The sequence below is a fragment of the Palaemon carinicauda genome, chromosome 13 (genome assembly GCF_036898095.1).
Source record: "Palaemon carinicauda isolate YSFRI2023 chromosome 13, ASM3689809v2, whole genome shotgun sequence".
NCBI lineage: Eukaryota > Metazoa > Arthropoda > Malacostraca > Decapoda > Palaemonidae > Palaemon > Palaemon carinicauda.
The window spans coordinates 48,091,450-48,104,595 of NC_090737.1; positions in this window are offsets into that span (position 1 = coordinate 48,091,450).

The following is a 13,146-nucleotide window of genomic DNA, read 5'->3' on the forward strand; positions in this document are numbered from 1 at the left end:
TTTTATACGTAACTGCTTAACAATTGTATCGTAATTAACGCATAAAGAGGATATTACCCTCGATTTTTTTTCGACCTAACCTACCCAGACGTTGGTGAAAACTCAAATAAAACACTTCCATAATGAGAGTTCCGTTCCTTTTATAGTTTTGAAATTTAATTCTATATAGTATTTTAATTATTTAAATTCTCTCTGCTACCATCAACTTGTTTTCAGCTCGAAATATTAAAATTCTGGAATCTCCTGATGAATTGCAAATTTATTTTCAGTAAGACTTCCCTATCATAATCCATAATTAGGATTCGGTACCCTCTTACAATTGTCTCTGCCTGGCAATCTGGTGGACGGGTTCAAGACACGACCAACCTCTATAGTTTCTGGTGGGCAGAGAGTCTTATCATTTGGGGAACCTATAGTTTTACCTGCTGAGTCACCAGTAGCCATTGCCTTTCCCTTCCTGGTCATAGCTTGGGTGGAGAGGGCGTTTGAGTGCTTATCGTATCTACAAATGGCCAGTCTCTAGGGTATTATTCTACTGGGGCATTAGCACTATGCCTTGCCTCTGTCATTCACGAGTGATCTTTAAAAACCTTTAAATCGTATCTACTTCACATAATTTTCTATCATTTGCGCTCTGCAGTTATGACAGTCTTATCATTTGTAACATAATGAATATCAGTTTTTATTTGTTAGACATACAGGCACTTGAAAGCTTTGTCAAACCTTTTCTGATATCATGCATCTTCAGTTCCCTAAAAATTCTTATATATTATACTGTAATTGTTATGAATGACTGAATGTCTTTTCAACAAAACATCTTTACTATATGTTTTATGCTATGCTCATTGAATGGCATATATGCAAATCATATCAAATACTTTGCAGTGATAATTGATTGCAACTCTAGTCATACTATTGCCTAATTTGTGTCAATCATGATAGCTGTGCAACCCCTAAGGTTAATGTATGAAACTGGATTGGATATTCTAAACTGATTATTTACTTCATATTGCATTATTGAAATAACACAATATTGAATTCAATGTATGAAAAAAAAATAATCTTCTTATCTAATAAAAACGAATAGTTTCTTTGCAAATAGAGAGAGATATAAGTGGACGTCAATGCATTTTGAACTAACCATTATTCAACTATATTGTACATTTCAGTCAGGCTTATTTTTATTCAATTCTGTTTCAAGCTTATATCTTATAATACAATTCTTGTAATTATGGTTAACAAAACCTTTCTGCTCATTGCCTAATTCCTTATTACGAATTCTTTTTTACATTATAACATATTATTCCTAATATATTTTATATTGACTTCCACTTCCTTCTTCTTACATAACACTAGTGACTTCATTTTGCTCGCGTGAGGTAACATATTTTGCAAATAATATATTCACCGCTCATATCAATTGTTTGGTTCTGTGTTAGAGCCTTCGCCCTCTTCTCGGCACTCCAGAGATCACTTATTCTTCACCATAACAATTTCCAGTGACAACAGATACAGAATTATCAGAATAACCCGGGTGGCTGTTCACCTCAGTAATGATATCAGTGTTTATGAAGATGTTAATTCCTATTTGGCTATACTTGATCACTTTCAAAGTCTAGCAAACTCTATATTGGTAGTAGATCATAGGGCAAGAGATTTACTTCTCTTTTATTTTATGCTTCGGAATAACTTTTAGAATTAAGCACATGACAATATCCATTCAATATTCTGCTGGATGCTTCACCCTCAACTGCTTTCAAAATTTCTTTGTTTTCAGAATCATGAGGGGCGGGGGGAGGCGATAAGTCTGTTGTACCTCATATATTTGGAAGATTTATTCAGGGTTAGCATTAACTTTATGTTTCGGGTTACGGCTCCTAATCTATTTTTGTAAGAAAAGATATCATTGCCGAAAGAGTTTCCCCGAGAAAAGGATTTTTTCCCACACAATTCCTTTCATACCTAGCCAGTCCTAAAACAATATAAATGATTAAGGAGAATTAAAGAGCTTAGCATTGAGAATTGCTTGTAGTAGTAAATTAAGAAAAAAACATTCATGCATATCTATACACTTATGTAACAACACGAGAGAGAGAGAGAGAGAGAGAGAGAGAGAGAGAGAGAGAGAGAGTATTTCAAGTGATGTTGTTTCAGTTTAAAATGATCGCAAGGATAGAAAATGGAAGTGACTCTCCAGGGAGGTTACCTTTAAACCTACGATAAAGAAAAACAAAAATGACACATGATTCTAAGAACAGGAAAAGAAATAATTTTTGGGAGAAGAGATCAGGTAGAATTGCAAATCTCAAAGGAGAGATCTAAGAGAGGTTCTGTCAAGTCCTCTAGACATGGGAAAAAAACCTCTCCATTTGAGAGACCGATATATTTTTTTTCTCACAGAGAGAGAGAGAGAGAGAGAGAGAGAGAGAGAGAGAGAGAGAGAGAGAGCGTGTTGTGGATCTAAATGTGTTTCAGATAGAATATTATATATCCAATCATCTTTGAACGAGAGAGTGAGAAGAGGAAAAGATGACAGCTGACGAGAATTTACAGTTTTTGTAACCCTACCTAATCTGTTCAACTTGTGTTCCTAACTCTCATTCTCAATTCTAAATTTCTTATGAATTCATGAATATAGATATTCCTCCCCGTAAAGAACTCTTCAAATGCACAAATGATTTTCCCTTTTATCTCTATTCCTCCCATTTATCGCTTTTTTGTAGATTTTATCCTAATTTTTACGAATTAGGAAAGTTTGATATATATATATATATATATATATACAATAAACACACATAAACACACACACACGCACACAAACACACACACACACACACACACACACATATATATATATATATATATATATATATCTTCAAATAAGCCATATTTTATAGATACATTTATGTCTAGATTCTCTTACCGACCTCTGGATCAGAGCCCCAGGCTGAACCACTGAAAGACAATAGCTTTTTGTCTGGCTGGGAATCGAACCTTTGGATCAGGAAACTTGTAACAACAGTGACCTACCACTTATCCTTATGAGTATCCGGGACCAGGGTTCGATTCCCATCCGGTCAGATGTTATTGTCTTTGAGTCATCCCGCCTTGGGCTCTGATTCCGAGGTCGGTAAAAGAATCCAGACAATAATGTATCAATATTATATGGCTTCTTTGAATATGAAAAACATGTCGATATAGGCAAAATTTATCATATATATATATATATATATATATATATATATATTCAAATAAGCCATATAAATTTTTTATACATAAATGTCTGGATTTTCTTAACGACCTCGGGATCAGAGCCCCAGGCGAAATCACACAAAGACTGATCCCGAGGTCGTTAAGAGGATCCAGACATTAATGTATCAAAAATTTGTATGGCTTATTTGAATATGTAAAACACGTCTAAATGTGCAAAATTTATCATGTATATATATATATATATATATATATGTGTGTGTGTGTATGTGTGTGTGTGTGTGTGTGTGTGGGTGGGTGGGTGGGTGTGTGTGTGTGTGTGCGCGCGCGTGAGTGTGTGTGTGCGCGTGCTTGAGTGTGTGTAATGCATAATCTCATGTAGTTTATTGAATATAAATTTCTTTAGTCAAGAATTGTTCAATCTTTCTTAGTTTTATTGTGAAAGTAAATAATCTGACAGGTGAAAACTTAAATAAGTTCTTTTCATAATCTTCACTACTGAATATTTTAAGGAAATGTTTAATATTGTTGTGCTTTTTTATATTACTGATAATAATGGAATGCATGCTATTGGTCGGTGTTTGTCAGAGATGGGTTTCTAGCGAAACTAGATCGAGAACATGTTTTTGGAATTGATCAACAAACAAGAATGAGCTACGAATATTTCTGGGAGGTGACAGGGTCTGGGATGTTTCCAACCAAGTAACGATAAGCTCACGATAGTATGGTATATTTAATCTTTACGGTATCCTTGTCATCGTGACCCTAAATTATTTTCGCAAGAAGTTAATTTTTTATTCATGTTAAAATTGCAAGACAATAATTATTTCTTTATTGCAAAGACATTAATGCCATCCAGCAAATTAGAAAAAGAAAAGGGATTAACGTAAAAGTCATATGATATTGATTTACATGTCATCGTTAGAAAAAAAAAAAATAAAGGCCTCTTAGTCACATGTAAAGAAATTTAAATTTGGCTTCACAGGGTGTCCAACTGAGAGTCAGACAATTTTCTTGAATCTACGGTCAAGTACGATTAAAGAAAACGCATACCACTTTCTTCTGGATTAGATAAGGATCAAACTATCTCATACCCGGTGCCTTATCCCCGTTTTGTTCATGTTTTCATTTTTTTTTTTTACTCTCGTTTCTATAAATCTTATAAATTTTTTTTATCAAAGTCTCTTGGATTTTTATTGGTTGTATGGCAAAGTAAATCTAATGTTTCTTTAATGGGTTATCTATTCTATGTTCGAGTTAATGCCTAAGTATTATATTATCCTGGCAATATCAATCCAAACTAGTCAACTAGTTCTCCAGAATACCTATAAAACATGGAAATAAATGTAATTCAGCCATGATTACTTTTCAAATTACTCCTCCGTTTGTTATAAATGTATGCTTCAATGAAGGGATATCTGAAGTGTTTAATTATTGCTACTTGTGGACTTAGTTTATCACAAGCAAAGGTAATAATCAGTCTTTTTCTGTATTATAGGATAATGAACAGCTGACCTTATCACCATGTGAGATAATTTAAATATACAGTAAATAAAGGTGGTTGGTTTAAACAGATTTATCTTTCCTTTTTGATAGTAAACAAGGATTTGTTGGGGGAGCAAACTTTTACCAAAAGGACGCCCATGAAACGCTCTCGTACATCTTACTCTTTCTCCTCTTACACAAAAGACCTCTGGTTTTTGTTAAGCCATTAAACATCTATCCTCTTTTACGAAGGCCTTTGCAGTAGCGTGTAAGACTTACAGGAAAGTAATACCTTCAGTGACCTGAGACATGAAAGCAGAATCAAGTAAGTTTTACTGCCTTAGCTATTCCTGTTATCAAATTATGTCCTACTTTTTCCTAGAGCCTGTCAGGTATGCAGACATCACATTTCTTACGACGGATTTGATTGACTGGCTGGCACAGACAAAAACACAAACAAACACACACACACACACGCATATATATATATATATATATGCATGCATATATATATATATATATATACACATATATATATATATATATATATGTCTATATATATATATATATATATGTGTGTGTGTATATATATATATATATATATATGAATATATATATATATATATATAAATATATATATATATATATATACACAAAACACACACACACACATATATATATATATATATAGATATATATATATATATATATATAGTATATATACACACACACACACACACACACACCATTATATATATATATATATATATATAAATATATACATATGAATATATATATACAAATATATGTATATATATATATATATATATATGTGTATATATACAAATATATAAATATATATATACATATATATATACATATATATATATATATATATACAAATATATATGTATATATGTATATATATATATATATATATATATATTCATATATATATATATATATATATATGTATATATATATATATATATATATTAATATATATGTGGAAATAATGATGATAAGAATAACATGGATACGAGAATGGAGGATTGTACCACAGGTGCTTCATACACGCTTGTACACTTCAACAATATTGCTTTTTTGTTTAATTACTCTCTCTTCACTGCACTGAAAATAGACTAACTTGTGTAAGAATGTTAGGTCATGATTTAATACGTATATAAGCTCGTTATCTGTTCAATGAAGTTCCGTTACATCCACCTCGCCTCGCTGTTAGAACCTAACAGCTACATTTCCCGGTTGGTGACCACCAGACTGAGTACTCCAAACTGCTGTTTTTCACCCAAACATTTGTCCTGCCCTTGTTACAATGCTTCCCACCAAACCTGACTCTTCGACACACGCCGCCACAATGATGATGCCGGCCTGGATTAAGCGAATCAAACTTTAGTTTTACATCAAGGGCTTGACTCGCTCAAGCAACAAATCAGACTACTCTATGTCCTTTTGGCGATCCCGAGAACAGTTTTCAAGAAATCTTTGATTGGCTTGGAGACCAAGGAGACATCCCAATAAAGTATGACACTCTTATAAAATACTTTATGGAGAAATACCGACCCTAGTCAGCTGCCCGCATAGCCAAGATTGGGAGGAAGTTGCCCTTGTCAACTCCAACTCCACATTCATCGCACCGACATACTGTAATTCTATGCAAGATGCTGTTCATGGATTGGGTCCACTCCTGTACTTCACGCCAAACTTCAAAAGTTTATAACACATGGATTTAGAACTGGGCACCTTTCCTCAACCTCAACATTGTTTTGCCCACCTTCATGTCGACAATGTAGGTACCCCACCCACAACACAAGGACAATATTACGTTTTTACTATTTTTGACCACTCCACTCGTTGGACTGAAGCCATCTCCATGCAAGCTGCAACGTTTGCCTCATGTTTATTTGCCTTACTCTCAAGGTTCATAGTGAGATTTGGTTTCCCTGATCACATTACTTCAGACAGGGGTACCAATTTCCCGCCTCAATTTTCGATAAACATCCACCTACAACCCTACACCCATTGGAATGGCTGAATATTATCATTGCACCCTCAAAACAACATCGATGTCCCGCTATAATAACTCCAACTTTTTTACTTAGTTTCCCTGGGTTCCCTTGGGATTAAGGACCACTCCAAAGGATTCCCTGGATATCTCAGTAACTAAAATAATGTATGGCCCTCCGTTGGCTCTCTCAGCTGAATTTTCTCTATCTGCTACCTCCTCTAACCATCTCCAATGCCTTTGTCACGTTCTGGGAAAATTTACTCCCTACAGACCGATTTAAAAGCCCCTGGCAAAGCAACACATACCGAAAAATTTAAACACTACAATGCATGTCTTTGTGTGCACCATCACTTACAAGTCAGAGGTGACATGCCCTTACATGGGCCCTTTCCTCTTTATTCACGGAAGACCAAAGGTTTCCTTAACATTCGTGAATAAGAGGACTGACTCGCCATTAATCGCCTAAAACCTGTGCATCTCTTGCAAGATGATTCGCCTACTTCACCACTCTGGGCCTTACTTAAAATGTGAGTCTCTTATAGGGGGGAGCCACGTAATGCAAGTGTATTTCATACGTGGTCGAACACACAGTAATGCTATTGCTTATTTTATCTTTTTCTCTCTCCCACACTGGTAATAGAAAAATCTGTTTATGCTCGACATTGCATATTTCACATTGTTGGAACGTTGTGCCATTATTGCCTTCAACGATTTTATATACGCTCGTTATCTTGTTGAATAAAGGATGTTATATTCACCTCGCCATTCAGTTAGTACTTAACAGCTACCTTACAACAAACTACTAAATTATTGGAACAGCAGAATATAAGCTGTGTAGATTTACCGGCACCGATCCTCAGGACGAATATTACCCAAATTGCTATGATATAGTTTTAACTGAAAAAAAAAAAAAAAAAAAAGGTTAAAATAACCAGTTATATAATTATAAATCCTTAGATTATGCCATATACTCAGCTTATTAAATTACTACTATTTTGCTGGAGACTAGTTTCTCGAAAAAAATTACGAGGCTTCTAATTACTTACTAAAGAATTACCAGTTTTTCCCATATCTGTCAAAAATTATAACGGTTTCTTTTACTTGAATGGACAAATTCTCTAAGGAATTTCTGTGTAGCAAGTAAATTTATACCATGTTTTCTACCAAAAAAAGAAAAGTTTTGTCAAAAATTATTCTTTTAATGCAGTTTATATTATAAGAAGGATAAAGCTTCGAATAGGCTTAAAACTTTCGCTTTATTTTTTCTTAAAAGTACATTATTAATACATAGTGGAACTTTTGTGAATATATCTATTTACATCTATATCTATCTATCTATTTACCTATCTATCTGTGTATATATATATATATATATATATGTATGTATATATATATATATATATATATGTATATATATATAATATCTATATATATATATATATATATATATTCCTTTTTTACGAATTGTTAAGAAAGTTTGATGTATATACAATCAACACACATAAACACTCACACACACACACACACACACACATATATATATATATATATATATATGCATATATATATATATATATATATTACAAATTGTTAAGAAAGTTTAATACATATACAATCAACACACATAAACACGCACACTCATATATAAATATATATATATATATATATATATAATATCTATATATATATGCGTATATATATATATATATATATATTTATTCATTTTTCACTAATTGTTAAGAAAGTTTAATATATATACAATCAACGCACATAAACACTCACACACACACACACATATATATATCTATATATATATATATATATATATACATATATATATATATATATATATACATATATATAAATATGTATATATATATATATATATATATTTATATATATTTTACAAATTGTTAAGAAAGTTTAATATATATACAATCAACACATAAACACACACATACTCATATATAAATATATATATATATATATATATATGTGTGTGTGTGTGTGTGTGTGTGTGCATATGTATGTGTGTATGTTTGTTTGTTTGTGTGTGCGTGTGTATGTGCAATGTATTTTATTGAATATAAATTTCTTTAGTCAAGAATTGTTCAATCTTTTATAGTTTTATTGGGAAAGTAAATAATGTGACAGGTGAAAAATTAATTGAATTTTTTTCATAATCTTGACTACTGAATATTTTATGGAAAAGCTCAATATTGCTGTGCTTTTTTATATTACTGATAATATGGGAATGCATGTTATTGGTCGGTGTTTGTCAGAGATGGGTTTCTAGCGAAACTAGATCGAGAACGTTTTTTGGAATTGATCAACAAACAAGAATGAACTATAAATATTTTAGGAAGTGGCAGGGTCTGGGCTGTTTTCACCAAGTAACGAAAAGCTCACAATATTATGGCATATTTCATTTTGATGATATCCTTGTCATCATGACCCCACATTTATGTGGTATAACATTTCAGTTAACCTAATCTATTTTCGCAAGAAGTGAATTTTCTATTCATGTTTCAATTACAAGACAATAATTATTTCTTTATGGCAAAGACATTAATGCAATCTAGCAAATTAGAAAATTAAAAGGTATTAACGTAATAATCATATGGTATTGACATACATGTCATCATTAGAAAAACAAAAAATAAAGGCCTTTTAGTCATATGTAAAGAAATTTAAAGTTGGCTTCACAGGGTGTCATACTGAGAGTCAGACAATATTCTTGAATCCACGGTCGAGTACGATTAAAGAAAACGCATACCACTTCTTCTGGATTAGATAAGGATCAAACTACCTCATACCCGGTGCCTTATCCCCGTTTTGTTCATGTTTTCATTTTTTTTTTTACTCTCGTTTCTATAAATTCTAACAAATTTTATCAAAGTCCCTTGGATTTTTATTGGTTGTATGCCAAAGTAAATCTAATGGAAATAATGGGTTATCTATTCTATGTTCGAGTTAATGCCTAAGTATTATATGATCCTGGCAATTTCAATCCAAACTAGTCAACTAGTTCTCCAGAATACCTATACAACATGGAAATAAATGCAATTCAGCCATGATTACTTTTCAAACTACTCCTCCGTTTGTTATAAATGTATGCTTCAATAAAGGGATATCTGAAGTGTTTAATTATTGCTACTTGTGGACTTAGTTTATCATAAGCATAGGTAATAATCAGTCTTTAACTGTATTCTCAGATAATGAACAGCTGACCTTATCACCATGTGAGATAATTTAAATATACAGTAAATGAAGGTGGTTGGATTAAAATGATTTATCTTTCCATTTTGATAGTAAAGAAAGGATTTGTTGGGAGAGCAAACTTTTACCAAAAGGACGCCCATGAAACGCTCTCGTACATCTTACTCTTTCTCCTCTTACACAAAAGTCCTCTGTTTTTTTTTAAGCTTCTATCCTCTTTTACGAAGGCCTTTGCAGTAGCGTGCAAGACTTACAGGAAGGTAATATCTTCAGTGACCTGGGACATGAAAGCAGAATCAAGTGAGTTTTACTGCCTTAGCTGTTCCTGTTATCAAATTATGTCTTACTTTTTCCTAGAGCCGGTCAGGTATGCAGACATCACTTTTCTTACGACGGATTTGATTGACTGGCAGGCAAAGCCACACACACACGCATATATATATATATATATATACATATACCTTTAACTGTAAAAAAAAATTGTTAAAATAACCAGTCACGTAAATATAAATCCTTAGATTATGCCAAATACTCAGCTTATTAAAGTACTACTATTTTGCTGGAAACTAGTTTCTCGAAAAAAAATTATGAGGCTTCTAATTACTTACTAAAGAATTACCAGTTTTCCCATATCTGCCCAAAAACATAATGGTTTCTTTTACTTGAATTAAAGGACAATTTCTCTCAGGAATTTCTGTGTAGCATGTAAATTTATGTCATGTTTTCTACTGAAAAAAGAAACATTTTGTCAAAAATTATTCTTTTAATGCAGTGTATATTATAAGAAGGATAAAGCTCCGAATAGGCTTAAAAGTTTCGCTTTATTTTTCTTAAAAGTACATTATTACTACATAGTGGAACTTTTGTGAATATATCTATTAATATCTATATCTATATCTATTCATTCACCTATCTATCTGTCTATATATATATATATGTGTATATATATATATATATATATACATATATATATATATATATATATAAATATACATATATATACATATATATATATTGTACATATATATATATATATATATACAAACACACACACACACACACACATATATATATATATATATATATTTTACACACACACATATATATATATATATATATGTATATATATATATATATATATATGTGCGTGTGTGTGTGTGTGGAAAGGATGATTACGTTATATGAACGTTTAGATCGTCCTTGACCTTGGCCGTCCCAAATACTTATCATTTCCAACTCCTTATAACAGTTTAAAATCCAAGCAAGTTTCATTACTTTACGATTAAAATTCTTGTCGTGTGGTTGATGACCGGAATACAACATTTTGCTTGACCTTGACATTGGACTCAACGTTGATCTTCTACCTTAACATGTATTAATTGTCGTAGATTTTTATACACTCAAATATGAACCCAGTTTGAAGTCTCTGTGACGACGCTGTCCAAACTTATGCTTAAATACGTGTATTCGACATTTTGCTTGAACATGACCTTGAACTTTCACCTTGTTCTTCTAAAGTTTAATCATTTCTGGATTATTACATAACAGTTAATCCCTGCAAGTTTTATTACCCTACGATTAAAATTCAGGCCAGGAAACTGTTCACAAATAAACACGCTCAAACACAAACAAACACAGAAACTGGGGCGAAAATATGACCTTTCAATTTCGTTGGAGGAGGTGAAAACATTAGAATTTTTAGACCACGTTTGAAAAGCCGAATAGTTTAAATATTTTAATGTTTATCCTTATTTCCATTGACCATAGATGCTGAGATCCTTGATAGAAATCTAGCTAAAATTAGTGCATGGTGCAATTTATTGGGGAAGAGGTTAATCCCTAACAAAACTCAAAGTATGATTGTAATAAACTCGAGGACAGTGACTTCTAAACACCTAGATCTTTATATATATACAACACATTTAAGATTTTCTGTTTAATTCTTGATTGCAAAATTACTTTTGAAAACCACATTTGGTTTGATTCTTCTCAAATTGAACACAAAATTGGCTCAATGACCAAGTCTTTTAGGATTTTCGGTAATCAATCTAAACTGAGGAAATTTCTTAATTCAATAATTTTACCATTTATAGAGTACGATTTTCCTATCTGGTATTCAGCTGCTGACTCTCATCTTAAATTGTTAGCCAAAAACTTGCGATACATTTAATCTGGATATTAAACTCTGGTTCTTTCGTTCAGTTAGTTCTAAGTAAACGTTGCATAAAATTTTCCCTAATTCCGACCATTCTTTGCATTTACATCTTCCCATCTTGTACCAGCCTGTAGGTTGTACTAGGTAGGTAATTCTACAGGCTTGCCTCCCCCAAAAAGCCTAATATTACACAGCATTTTACTTAATTTTACTCCAGATTGTGGAATGATCTTCATAATCTTGCAAATGAATCACTGGAAATTCTAGCTGGTTGCAAAGGGAGTTCTTTCTAGAAGGTTATCAGAGCTCTAGATTCATAATTTACATAAGACGAATATCTTGTCATTGTTAAGTTATCTGAAATATCTCAGTTAATTATTTATTCTCTCTCCTCACTGCAATGTTTTTGTTTGTTTGAGTATATATATTTATATATATATATATATATATATACATATATATATATATATATATATATAATTTATATATATATATATATATATGTGTGTGTGTGTGTGTGTGTGCGTATATACATATATATATATATATATATATGTATATATATATATATATATATATGAATGTAAGTATGTGTGAATGTATGTATGTAGAGTTTATATATATATATATATATATATGTATTTCAAATAAGCCATATATATTAATACATTAAAGTCTGGATTCTCTTAACGACCTTGGGATCAGAGCCCCAGGCGGAATCACCCAAAGACTGTAGTATCAGACCGACCGGGATTTGAACCCAGGTCCAGGATACCTGTATGCCAGTGACCATACCACTCAGCCACGATATGGCATACAGGTATCCTGGACCAGGGTTCAAATCCCGGCCGTTCTGATACTATAGTCTTAGGGTGATTCCGCCTGGGGTTCTGATCCCGAGGTCGTTAAGAGAATTCAGACTTTGATATATCAATATGTATGGCTTATTTGAAATATGAAAAACACGTTTAAATGTGCAAAAATTTATCATATATATATATATATATATACATATATATATATATATATATATATACAGCTTATATATATA